At 40.8% G+C, this 13,566-nt stretch overlaps 1 protein-coding gene across 4 annotated transcripts in view; it reads right to left on the bottom strand.

Annotated features, from left to right (window-relative positions):
- LOC120860261 (receptor-type tyrosine-protein phosphatase delta) overlaps positions 1–9,088 on the bottom strand; it is a 563,312-nt gene extending 554,224 nt beyond the window's left edge. For 3 of the 4 annotated variants that reach the window (XM_040236052.1, XM_040236053.1, XM_040236054.1), the window contains exon 1: positions 8,671–9,088. The gene's annotated coding sequence lies outside the window, so the exon portion shown is untranslated. The remainder of the gene's footprint in view (positions 1–8,670) is intronic. The other variant, XM_040236055.1, reaches the window with a different exon arrangement.
- Between the last annotated feature and the right edge of the window lie 4,478 nt (positions 9,089–13,566).

Here is a 13,566-nt window from a genome sequence, read left to right as displayed (position 1 = left end):
GGCCTGAAAGCATATAATTTTAGAGCTGAAAGGCAACTGCAGGAAAAAAAAAAAAAAAAAGTTAACCAATCCAAACCAAACAGTTTAAGTTCAAAAAAAATTCAGTCCCAAGCAGAGAAAGAAACACAGAGACTCTTCAGAAACAATAATGGGAAAACCTACATAATGTTTAAGATTCTTCCTGAATTTGGTTAAGAAAGTACCATGTTATTGTGCATATGTGCCTGGTATATATGAAGTAGTTTTCTTAAAAAAAAAAATTCATATCATTCACAAGAGTATATTGAGGGTATAAGAGTGGAGTGGATAATAGTTGGGATCATAACTTAAAATCTTGGCTTTAAGTTACATCTTTATTATATCTAGCTATGCAACCTTAGGCAAATACTTAACCCCTCAAGCTGTCTCTTCAATGTGCCTGCTAAGTCACTTCAGTCATGTCCAGCTCTTTATAATCTCATAGACTATGTAGCCCGCCAGACTCCTCTGTCCATGGGATTTTCCAGGACAATACTAGAGTGGATTGCCCTTTCCTCCTCCAGGGGATCATCCTGGCTCAGGGATCAAACCCGCCTCTCTTAGTTCTCCTGCATTGGCAGGCAGGTTCTTTACCACCAGCACCGCCTGGGAGTCCCCTCTTGAATAACTGATGATAATAAAAGCATTTGACTTAGTGTTGTTTTAGACATTAAACATGACAGTGAAAATAAAGTGCTATGCTGAATGTCTAGAACATGTACGTGCTCAGCAAATTTTAGCAACCATCACAATTACAACTTTATATACCAATCACTATTATTGTACTTAAAGAAAATAAAAAGAAATTAGTTTTCCACCTATCTCAATGTCCTGAGTATCACCAAAGGTTTCAACTGAATAATTATTCTTCACATTCATGATTTCAATTAAATTCTACTCAAAATAAATTCAAAGCAAAGAACATGTAGCACTTGAGAATCAGAAAATGAGAGAATAATTAGGATTTCAACAGCTCCAAGTTAGGACAGCTGGCAAGAAGAGACAGGGGATTCTAAGAACAGCACTGGTAGAACCAAAAAGGTGCCTGAGGGCAGGGGCTCTGACACTGCAGCAGGTCAGAGCTCTTGAGGTTCCACAGAGAACGGAGGCTGGACACACAAGCTGGGATTAGACTGCAAGGGGCTTTGCCTGCTATGCTGGGAATTCAGCACTTGAGGATGCAGAGTTGAAAGCCTTGAGTTTCAGAAAGCAAAAGTTTTTAGGAAGAACTGAAAAGGAAAAAAGAGAAAATAAGGTACCAAGAAAAAAGTATGGATGAAAGATTATATTTTAGGTTTATAAAATACAGAATGTGGGACAAAGGAGAGCTTTCTACTTCTCAACTATCTAACAAGCAGATTTTAAAAAATTCAGATCTGGAACCCCAGAGAGAAGTTATAAATTTTATTTTCAGAGTCATCTATGCAGAAATTATTGCTTCTATGAGAAGTAGATAGGAACAGCTCATGAGACAGTATAGACAGTGATCTGAAGAGGGCCAGGGATAAAACAGTAAGAGTTTAGAATGGAGAAGGGACACAGAGGCCAAAAGCATACAATGAAGGGAAAGCAATGTTGATGAAGAAAGTGAGGATCAAAAAAAGGACTCAGAGACACCCTCCATCCATGAGATATTTCCAATGGAAGATGCTCCCCAAAATGCATCCCTCTAGGAAAATATTATAACGCCTTTCTTTTTCCCCCAAGAAAAATGTGAAAATCATTAGTTAGCCATTAAGTGAATTTAGAATACTTAAGACATTTCCAGTAGATTACTATTATTACCAATTAGCCTACTACTCCATTTAAATTAAGATATACAACAGAATTTATAAATAAGGATATAAAACCAAGTATCTAAAAATCACACACTGAATTATTTCAATCAGAAAAGTCAAAATGAGTAGCCATATTTTCTCTCTTAAAATCCTTTAACAGTTTGTTAATTAAGTTACTAGTATAAGCAGTTCAAATATGTGTTTGCAGAAAGGCTGAGTTCCACTTGTGCAGTAAGAAACCATTAGCTCATGCATGATATGTCCTTTCAGTTAGGGTGGAAGGAGACTGGAGGAAAAAAAATATATTTTAAACTTTGTGAACAAATGTCTTTTGGGCCTATAATGGAACACTGGATCAGCATTTGATGTGTCTAGTCTAATTTAAATTGTACTGGTGGATTTTAGGGACAGACAGAAGGCAGTAAATTCCTATCCTCCATCAATACATTTGACCTCAGAGCAAACCCCACAACTGGCTACAGGCACCCACCATCCATCATTGCTCTTGAAACCTGATCTTTCATGGAAGGACAGCTGCGATGGGCAAAGAGCTAAGGAGCTTTCTAAGATGCACCACCATTTAAAAAAAAAAAGGCAATTCTGTCGGTTCGGTGTTTTAATTAAAGGCTTTTCTAAACATTTCTTCCTCGAGACTTAGCTCAACATCAAATATGAAGAATCTATTAAGATATTTTTCACTTTTAAGCAAAATTTTCTCTTTGTACGTTGTAGGTAAAATCATTTCTAGCTTTTCCTTTAAAAGCTTTCTGAGATAAACAGCGTACTATGGCAGACTGATGTGTACAGACTTCAGAAACGGTGCTGGACAGGAAAAGGTAATTCTAGAATCTGTAGTAATTACACCATGTACACAAGAGTGTACACGACTCATACCCAAGTCTTCATTTTCAAATCAGGAAGCAATAATTTATAGTAGATAAAGATAGCAGGACACTATCATACAAAATCGCGTCATAGAATACAGCATGTCCGTTACATTACTCCTGCATCCAGGAATTTTTTTTAATTTAAAATACAAAATAAGACAAATTCTTATCTAATTGTATCTTCATCACATCTATGGCTATTTTCTCCATGTTGTGATGGTGAAACAAGACCCTAAAATGTTATGTAATTTCTGCCAAGATTCCACAGAAAATAAGTGACAAAACTAAGGTATAAATTTAGTTTTTCTTGCATCAAATTTATGTTTTTTTTTACTGTAGTCAAAAAAAAAAAGAAGAAGCTGGTCCAGATTTTGCAACCTTTAGCATTATATTTACATACACTATACACCTACATGCTTAAACAAGATTAAAATAACTGTTTTTCAATTATTAATAAAATCAATATTAATATAAACCTTTTTGTTAATAAAAGGAATCCGCTTACTGAAGCTTAAAAAAAAAGTCACTTGTTACTTGGGACCCAATGATTAAAGATGACCATTTCATAGATCTGAAAGCACACTTTCCCCTAGTCCCGAAGCAATACTGAGAAACACAATTTTCTAAATGCAATTCACAAATCTCAATTTAGTTAGCTACTGCTACATTAAAGAATATACCTTGAGGACTGTGGAAAAAGACAATTAAGAATTTATAAATTCAATCAGCCTCATGACACCGACAGTTACAATGGTTAAAGTCAGTCAACAGCAAAGTGGTAAAGGTCACAAGGCCCCTGACATTGTTACCTGAATGTCAAAGTTAAGTCCTGCTTCTGGGCAGTGGATTCAAAGAACTAGGAGAAAATCCAGCTTCAGACAGCTGCTTTTGCTCTTATATTTCGTTATAAATGCTGAAGAAGCCAAAGGGGAGCCTGCCACCTAAGAGTGCCCATTTGCAAAGGAGAGCAGAACTTGCTTGCTGCAGGTAGGAACCACAAGGACTATTCAAGTGGTCTCAACACTGTCTGTGTATGGGTGCACCTGATCTGCTGCCTCACAGACAGAATCAGCCATCTTAGCTTTCTAAATTGGCATCTCTTTCATTTAATTTACTGATCCATGACATACATGGATTTGATTTAGGGGGCAGCAGAGGTCGAAAAGCCAAGAAAAAGTTCCGTTTTGCTCTTTGTTTCTTGTAATTTTTTAAAAGTTATAGAGTAACTGACAAGTATTGATATGACCCTATTAAAGATGTCAGCATCAAACAGAAAACAATGAACAGAAAGAAATCAAATGTATTAGTTTCAGAGGAAGGAGGCAGGACATAGCAGGCTATTTCAGTTATTCTTTCTTCCCAACAAGTTGACAGTATAACCAGACACAATATTTAAATTACCTTAATGTCTGTCTTAAGAATATCTTATAAATGTTAAGAAAAGAAACTGCAAACCGCTGATTACATAAAAGCAAATGGGTGATTTATTAAACGGAAAATGAGGGGCATAGGCCTGAAATGTAATTTTGTGAGTTACGTCTTTCAAGAATTCTATTTCATTAACGTTTCAGTCTTGCACCACTGTCATGACTCAATTATTTAGGTTACATTAGGTCAGAGACCTCTATAATGCATAAGCATTTGCTCTTTAACCTCCCAAGACTTATGACGTAAAGAAAACAGTAAACTTTTACATCTGAGGCTACAGTTTCATATAATGAACAATCAGTAAGCATAGACCACTTATTCTTTTAGCTATCTTTCTTAGGGGCTTGACTGTGGAGAGCTGGAAACACATTTTTATTTTTAAAATAGGGGTGGGAGAATTTGGACACTATAAATTGTCAAAACAAATGCAAGCCACACATGCCATTTTAATAAGTGTTACCAGCTACTAATTAGAAGCAAATGAAATTATCCATACAGAAAACATATCCCCAAACAAACCTATCCTTTGGTGGAAATGTCACTGTGCCATGATATTATGGAAGCTTAAACAAGGGATGTTTGTTGCAATGAAATTTACTGATAATTCCCTCCTAAGTAATCTTCCTCCACATTTTCAGGTTTCTTCTGTTGATGCGTTATATAGGAGTCCTCAATCTTGTAGCTCACGGAAAAAAAACAACTCTTCTCTTTGCAAATCATTGATAATGTAAAAATTCTTTAAACGCTGATTTTGCTTGCAGCTGCAAGTTGTCTTTATGCCATCACAAGTAAGTAGCTTTCTTTAAAGATTTTTCCAAGAAATCAAACAGTACAAAGACCTGAAAAATAACTCCATAAGGCAAAAACACACTGAGTAGGCCTTGCTTAAAATATAACTCATTTACTCAAACTAACCTTTTCAATCAAAAACTACTGGCCCTTTAAGAAAACAGGGGAAAAAAACAGTCTCTGAATATTCTGGAAAACTGAATAATTATATCTTTCTATTTAGCATTTCATATATTCATGTTTATAAAATGAATCCTAAAAGTGTACTTTGTGGCTTCTAAGTTGAATATATTACATTCAAGGTAAAGTTTATTTTCATGAAGACCAGAAACTTTGGGAAAAGGGCACCCATGATCAAAGGTTAAAAGCATATTTAAAGATGTGAGCCTAAAAGTTTGATGCTCTCAGAATCATAAATTAGAGCATATGCATACTCCAACTCTCTGACTACCTACAAATACACACTGAAAGGGTATTTTTGAAGCCAAATCACCTTGAGAAATCCATCACTCCTGAAATGGCACTTTTAATACGTGATTGTGTTAATGAATTATTATTTATCCATAGAATCCTTTTAAAAATAGAAATGTTCAATGACTTGATAAATCAAGTTTGGTCTGAAGGAAATTCAATATGCAAATACTTACAGTGTGCTCTTTTACAAATAGTCACCCTTGTCAATTTGAAAAACTGAAAATCAACAGAAGAACAATGTAAGAATACTTGACCTTATTGCCTAATGTCTATCAAGATTGCCACAGCTGGTCGATTTCAAATTTGTGAAACTGACACTTAAAAATGTACGATGCATCCCCAGTGCAGGTCCCTCAAGTGCTGACTAAACTGTAGTCACAGCCTCAGATTCTCCTTCCACACAACTTGCACAGCACTTACAAAGCCAGTTTAATCACACCATCAATCTATGACTACACATTCCTTAAAGTAATTCTGCTTCCTTTCTCTTTTAACCTTACATTATGCAAATAACACCCTTTTCAGTCCAATAAGGAAAACTTCTTAACGTTCCTACTTGTTTATCCTTGACATACACTGAGAACTTGGATCACATATGAATTTGCAGAAATACCTCTCCAATGTTCCACACACTCTGTGAAAAGTCATCCTTGCACCACCATAGTGTAATGTTCTAAACAATAGTCTTGAAAAACCCTTCAATCAATGTCTATGACTAACATCAGAGCATGAGTTAATAGGTTAAAAAGACAAAACAAAAACACAGGGGACTGCCTACCTGATTCTTTTTAAATGTTTCTCTAGGAAGGGTTTGCTTATGCCATACCAAGCTATCTCCTGGATATAAGAACAGTTATACAGGCCCCTAGTGGTTTAGCAAATAGCAGCAGATGAGGGGATTCCAATTCTTAGTTCTGGACTTTGAGATATTCTGACTATAAATGAATGTCAATCTTAAAAAGAAAATCAAATCATGGTAGTTAATACTTTAAGCAGTTTTGCTTTTATGATTATCCACTGAAATACATACATATTAAATAGAGCACTGAATTTCATTACTTTAGCAACTACAACTGCACTGATCTAAGAAGAATTTGTTACATAACCTCCACAATAAAATATTTAATTCATTCACCTCTTTGCATGTCATTACAAAAGTAATATATTACTCATACAATAAAATATATTCCAGACACACTTTTCCTCTTTGAATCTTATTTCTATTATACTAGTATTACTGAGAGCTTTAAGAACAGATTATTTCTATATAAAGTGCTATTTAAAATGAAATATAGATACAAACTGAATGCCACTTTTAAAATAATAGAAATCTAAAATGTGCTTCCCAAGAAATAAAACCAATGTTTTATAAACAAAGCTAGTGATAAAACTTACGTTAGAGTGCACCTATTTTAAAAAATCTACAATTAATAACACCACTTAATCCTCATCTCCTAGCTGCCTTTCCTTTAAAAAAGAAAATTCTAGGCAGGGATTTTTACAGCTTTTAGCAATTTTTAACTGGACACAGTCTGACAGCTGAATTCATAGAACTGACCAGCTTGTCAATTTCACACTTTGAAAGTACAATAATAGCTGATAGCATGAGGGTGAATATAAGAAATCTGTCACAGAATTGCTAGCTCCATTGAAAAGCAAAGTACAGTATATAATTATGGGAGGTGGGAGGTAGGAAAATTTTCCTTCTATTGTCCATTTTGGAGATCTGTTTCAAGAATTCGGACATTGAGCATTTAAATTGTATTCTCTCTTTGCTAAGCTAATAATGTAACATCCATCTGTGGCATACAAAAAAATGTTTTCTAAATACCTATAATATCTATTAAGCTTTGTCCTGGATATCATCATAATAACAACATGAGAATCTTTAAGTTGGTATCACTTAAATATTCCTTTAACTCAGAATATTTCAAATCTTGGCGGTAGATCACTCTGGTTTTACTCAAGTTGAGTGGTGACTGTGAACACTTTGAAACAGAAATAGAATAGCCAAAATGGTTAGAAGTATCAGTGGTTGGACTAACTCCCCATATGTGTGCTACAGGATGGTTGGAAAGAACACACCAAAAGGAAAGGTCCACGTTTGAAGCTCTAGAAGTCCAGCAGCGAATCTATCTCAAGTCACAAGCAGTCACTAGTCTCTGACAGGCTCAAAATGTATGTGCTCTGCTCTAAGTCACTGGTACTATGACTGTGGGCATGTAAAAAAAAGGGGGGGGGACGGTGGAGGAAAAAAGTTTAAGAGAAAATTCCTGACTCCCTCAGGAATCTTCCTGGAGGTTTAAGGCATCCTACAAAGTGTAAGCTGTTCTGGAGATCACTGTTAGAAAACAGAGGAGACATCAGACAAGTGATGTACTGGAAAAGCTGGAAACAATACAAATGAATTGTGATCATCCAGGTTTTGGCTAATGGAACAATACTGGAGCACCCAATTAATGAAAGCCAAGCTCACAAGATTTTTTTTTTAATCATAAGAAAAGTGACTTAATTTGTTACTGCTTTTAAAAGAAAATCAACCTCACACATAAACGATTCAAGTTTTCTACATGCCAGTGAGAAAGCTACAATAAATAAGGAAAGCAAAGAACGTTTGGTTTGTTCTTGGTTTTCTTTTCAAGTTGTTTCCTACAACTTGGACTTTGCATTATAAATTCTGCGTTACCTTCCCCATGGAATAAGTGTGTAAGAAGGGCAGATCGCCACAGCAAAACTACGAGCTTTGATCCTGCCACGGAAAGGTCTCCAAAACAGTCCCCCTCCTCTTTGGCAGCCGCGTAGACTTTCATTCCTGCTATTTCTCCTTCTCCCCAGTAGTTCAGAGGAAAGAAAGAAAAAGAAATCGCCCCCCTCTCCGAACCAGCCCTCCTTAAAACAGTACTCACTGCCTCTTAAAAAAAAAAAAATGCAGTGGCAGAATCTCTGGGTAGGGTCGTATTGCCCCGCCGCTCCACCATTTCCCCAATATTACGCCCACCCCAGGAGGAGAAAGCGGAGATGGCACAAACACCCAGACTCAAACACCCTCATTCTCTACAACTGCCACACTCCCAGGTCTGAGGTTTTCAGCGAGAAACGAACCGTGCAGGGGAGGACCTCTGCCCAAGGAGGTTCAGAAGAGCAAACTGTTCGCTCCAGTGCCGGGGCGCCGGGCTCGCAGACGCGGGAGAGTGTAGCTCCGGCCCCCGGAGCGCGGGCTGCGGGAGCCTGGCTCTGGCGAGCGCAGACCCGAGAGGACTCAGGGGGGGCGGACCGGGTCGGCTCGGAGGACTCACCTGGTCATGTTGGCTCCGGGCAGCCGCCGCCACCGCCTCTCGCGCCGCCACCAGCACTTTCCTCCAGCGCCTTCGCCCCCCGCCACGGCCGCGCAGCCCGCGCCTGCCCCAGCCGCCGGAGTCCGGGCGGCCGATTTAATCCCGCGCAGCTGCGGCCCCCGCCGCGGGAGCACCCCCAGTGGCCGCCGCCGCCGCCGCCTCCGCCCGGTCCTCGCGCGGCCAGCCCAGTCCAGAGCGAGGAAGTGGAGGAGAGTCTGCGAGTGAGTCCAAAAAGCCGAAATCCAGCATCCAGAGGAGCGCGTCCCCCCGCCCTCCCTCCACCCCTACCCCCTTCTTCTCCTCCTCCTCCTCCTCCGCCTCCTCCTCTTCGCGGGCCGTCCTCCCGGCCCTTCTGAGCCCGCGGCTTCCGCGGCGGTTTCTCCTCCTCCCGCTCCTCCTGCTCGCCCTGCGCTCGCTCTCCGGCCGCCGCCGCCGCTGTGTGTCGCCTCCTCCTCCCGCTCCTCGACGCTCCGCCGCTCGCGGCTGGGGGGTCCGGGGCCGCGGAGCCTCTCCTCCCTCCGCCTCTCCTGTTTCCTCCTTCCCGGGGCTGCTTCTTTTAAAGAGGATTCTTTGGCCACAAATAGCAACTCGGCTGCCCCCCTCAACGCCTCCCTGTCCTTCTTTTCTTCCCCCCAAAAAAGTGAAGCGCACTCGAGAGGTAACCAGAAACTGAGGCCGGCGGGGGACGGGGGGAGAGGGGAGGCGGGGGAGAGGCGGCGAGGCGACGCCTGGAGACCGGCCCGCGCGGAGTCAAGGGCCCGGAGAGGGGACGGCCAGGCCAGCCCAGTCCTCGGACCTGGCTTGAACCTGGCGGCTCCGGTTGAAGGCGAGGTGGTTTGGAGGGGAAATTAAATGAAAAAATCTCAGGAAAGTGATTGGAAAAGCTCCTCTCTTTGTTTCCTTGTCTGGGTGATTTCGAAAATCCTCGTAACGTGCCGGGGATCCCACGGAATCGCGGTGCCCCAGCGCTGAGGGATTGTGCGTGCGCGTTGCCAGCGCGAGAGTGTGAGTATGGGTGCGCCCGGGCGAGGGGAGGGCCAGGCCCGCTGCGCCCACTGGCGAATCCCTGAATCTGGACCACTGACCCACTGAAAGGGCCAGAGAGCTGGACCGCGAAGGAAGGAGGCAGGAGAGCTGGGAGAAGGAGGCGCGCAACCCACACACACACACAAACACACACACACACTTGCAGAGGAGGGGGCTGGGTGACGTCACTTCCCAGCATCCATCCAGAAAAGACCCCCTCTAACAAATTCACTCATCTCCTAAGAGCTGCACACCCGGTGCTTCCTGCTCTGGGTCCTGGCACAAGGGAGGAGAGATTCTGGTCGCATCCCATTCAAGCAGCGGTAACAATATAAGGCGCGCACGGTGATGAGACGGTTTGTGTCTACAACCCCGGTTCACCTTTGTAGCTTCCATTCAGGGATGTTTGGTGGATCCACTTTGGAATCAGGGAGGAAGAAAGGGAAGTATCGAATCAGTCTTAGTGGAATAACTCGTTTGCTTCCATGCCACTTGCTCTTATGATGTTGAACATGCAGTACTCCCCAGCTTGTCTGAAGGACATCGTATAACCCTCTGCCTAGACATGCGCTCAGTTGTGGGGCTACACAGGCTTCATCAACAGAACACACTGTGTGGACTGTTAGCTGAAGAGGCACCTTTTTACCCTTTTTACCTTTTTTACACCTCAAGGATCTCCAGCAAGCGCAAAAAGTCAGCAGCTGGAAGCCACCATTGGCACTTGGCCTACCAAAATGTTAATAGAAACTTGGTCAGAAAGGTTAAAGGAAAGTCAAGGTTTCCAGTCACCTGCCTTGCTCACTGTGTGCTCAAGGCTGCATATACACATAATACTTATTCCTGCAGGCTGTAGGCAGTCTTTGAAAGACCAAAGGTAAGCCAACTCCTTAGACTGAATCAGCCTAATGATTCAGCTGTTGTCTCAAGCTGCCATTTGTTCCCACTCTTTGTATGTTGAGCACCTGAAAGCCACTAAAGGATTGGTCAGTAATCCTCTGCCCCCTTTGTGCTCTAGAAAGAAATCACACATATTTGAAAGGCTTCTTGCTAAGTGAAGTTTAGTTTTCCAGCAATTTGTGGGGCAAGGGGGAGTATCATCTTAGCGTGACTATTCCTTGTTCTTTTTTTAAATGGTTAGCCTTATAGTCAGAATGAAGTAGACAGCTATTCCTGAGCAAGCCTCCAGAACTTTCTGATAAACCAAGGAACTGAAAGGCTGAGCAGGTTTGCTGAACACCTGCTCCTTATGCCCTAAGGATGAATTCAGAAAGTGGAGCCTCTGCACAGGTGATTCTCATTGAAGGTATAAACTCAAACTTGGCTTTCTCATTGAAAACCAGTGAGGCCCACTTTCCTCTTGCAAAGTTGGGTGTTAGAGGAACAAACAAAGTTTTTCAGAACCCTGGTATTTCCTCTGCTGTTGTCTTTGAAGGAGAGACACATATCCAGTTACCTCATTAAGAAGATCTGACTAGTTCTGACCTTATTTGAGATCCTGGCTGGGAAGTCTGATTGCTGTCAAAGAAGAAATAGGATCAATATATTCCACTCATAGCAAGTTAGAGGCTATGAGAACTAGCCTAGAGAACTCAGTGATGCTGGTTACCAAGGTGAGCAACAAGCAAAAAGAAAAGGGATGCAGAAATAAATGATACAAGCCCAAGGACCCAACTTCATGACACCATGAGGTCCCCAATGTTCCTGCCCCGCTACAACCAAACATCTTAAAGAAAAAAGTAGCAATGAAAGGAAGGGACTAGAGAGTCTGAGCTATTATTGTATTGGGATGGTCAAAAGGTTCGTGCGGGTTTCCCCTGCAACGTCTTACAGAAAAACCCAAACGAACTTTTTGGCCAACCCAATACAAAAGAGTGTTGTTCAGGGGGATATGAGAGAGAGCATGCACAAGTAGAAGAGCCAAGCTTCCTCTGTACATCTAAGTCATGTTGGGAATAAGACTGCAGCCCCATATACACATATTAACATATTCAGATCAGATTTGTAACAAAATAGCTCCCTGTGGCATCTACTACAGTATAGGAGAGAGTTAACCATTTGGAGCTTTGAGGTCAAAAAGCATCAGAGGGGGACTAATCTGCCAAATCACCTAATTTTACAAGTAAGGAAACTGAGTCCCAGAGAGTTTAAGGTGACCCAACTATTGGTTGGCAGAAGGAGAACAAAACCCCAGATGGCATCGTCCAGTGTCCCCACCACCCACCGCCTCAGCTACTCCTAATTGCTGCCCAGTTCTGGATCCAAGAAGCCAGTTTTTCAGCTTATCAGTGAGCAATAAATACAGAATATTTTAAAACTATAAATACTTCCATGAAGGGAAATGAAGGAATGGTACTAGACATTTCCTTAGTTCCTTTCTAGCTCTCACATTCTTTGATGAACAGCACACAGAAGCTTTGCTATAGCACAACCCCCTCTAGTGCAGAATTCAGCATACGATGAGTATGAGTCTATTTTGGACCCCATCCAAGGAAGTTAATTCCTAGAAGTACTGGGAAGATTTTATTCTTATCCATCATGAAGCATCCTAAAAAGGCTGAAAATAATGTTTAAGGACAATAACAGTAATCACTTGTATTATGTACTAAACATCATCCTAGCCCACTGTTTTTCAAAAAGCACATCATGACCTTTTCTGGGTCATGAATCTGGTGTGTCATGAAACATTTTTTAAATGAAAGTAGGAAAGAAAGAGTGCATTATCTCTATTAAATATTGTTTTGTAAAACTTTTGGTCCCATCATGCGGCTAGTGATTAAAAGAAAAAGTTTCAAAACCTCCAATCTTAACAACTGCCTTGTTACTTAAGTATCATTAGCCCCACTGTATAACTGAGGAAGCAGAAGCCAAGGGTATAAGTAATTTGGCCAATCTGACACAGCTAGTGAGTGGCCAAGCTAGAATTTAGAAACAACTGTTCTATTTCAAAATTTTGTGTTTTTACTTCTATTCTGATTATAAATTAATATCCAAGGAACTGCATTAATTGTTGGTCATATTTCCTTTGTGAAGACTGCAATGATCTGTAGTAAATCCAAGTAGATTGGAGAAATATGACATAGGTTCAAATGGCATGTTCTGAAGATATTAAACCCTTTCCTAAGGCACTGAAATGAGTATTTGAGACCTCTTCCTATAGGTGCTACTTATGCCTAATATATTTCATTAATTTGCTGCTAAATGCACACATGGAATAACAATTAATGGTTTTAATCCTCAAATAACTTAATCTCTACAAGTGTTAAAATGTTTGCGAGAGCTTTCCAAATTTAATTCATATGGCATTTCTCAGTAGCTTATTTATTGATCAAACACAGACCTGGCACACGAGAAAGATAATATAGCCACCAGCGAAGTCCATGAATACTGGAGTGGGTAGCCTATCCCTTCTCCAGCAGACCCTCCTGACACAGGAATCAAACCAGGGTCTCTCGCATTGCAGGCGGATTCTTTACCAACTGAGCTACCAAGGAAGCCCCATATGCAAAACACAGTCCCTAAACTGAACAATATTTCTGTTCATTTCAGAACACAAGACATACACATATAAAGTATTCAGACGACACTATAATTCTACGTAAACTGTGAAGAAGAAAGGAAGAAAATTCAGATGCCATGCTACTATTTTTAACTTACATGGAGACTCTATAGACCATTAACACTGCAGGTTTAGGTGCTGTTATTCCCATTCCTCAGATTTGAAAGCTCAAATTCAGAAGTAGGAGCTGATCAAAATGAGCCTCTAATCCTGATCTTTCTGATTACACTACCTAAAGTCTAAAGTCTCTTTACAAACAGGTGGGCTTCCAGTAG

This window comes from Oryx dammah, unplaced genomic scaffold (assembly GCF_014754425.2).
Source record: "Oryx dammah isolate SB20612 unplaced genomic scaffold, SCBI_Odam_1.1 HiC_scaffold_11050, whole genome shotgun sequence".
Taxonomy (NCBI): domain Eukaryota; kingdom Metazoa; phylum Chordata; class Mammalia; order Artiodactyla; family Bovidae; genus Oryx; species Oryx dammah.
Note: the sequence above shows the minus strand (reverse complement) of the source record. Positions and strands in the feature narration are given on the sequence as shown.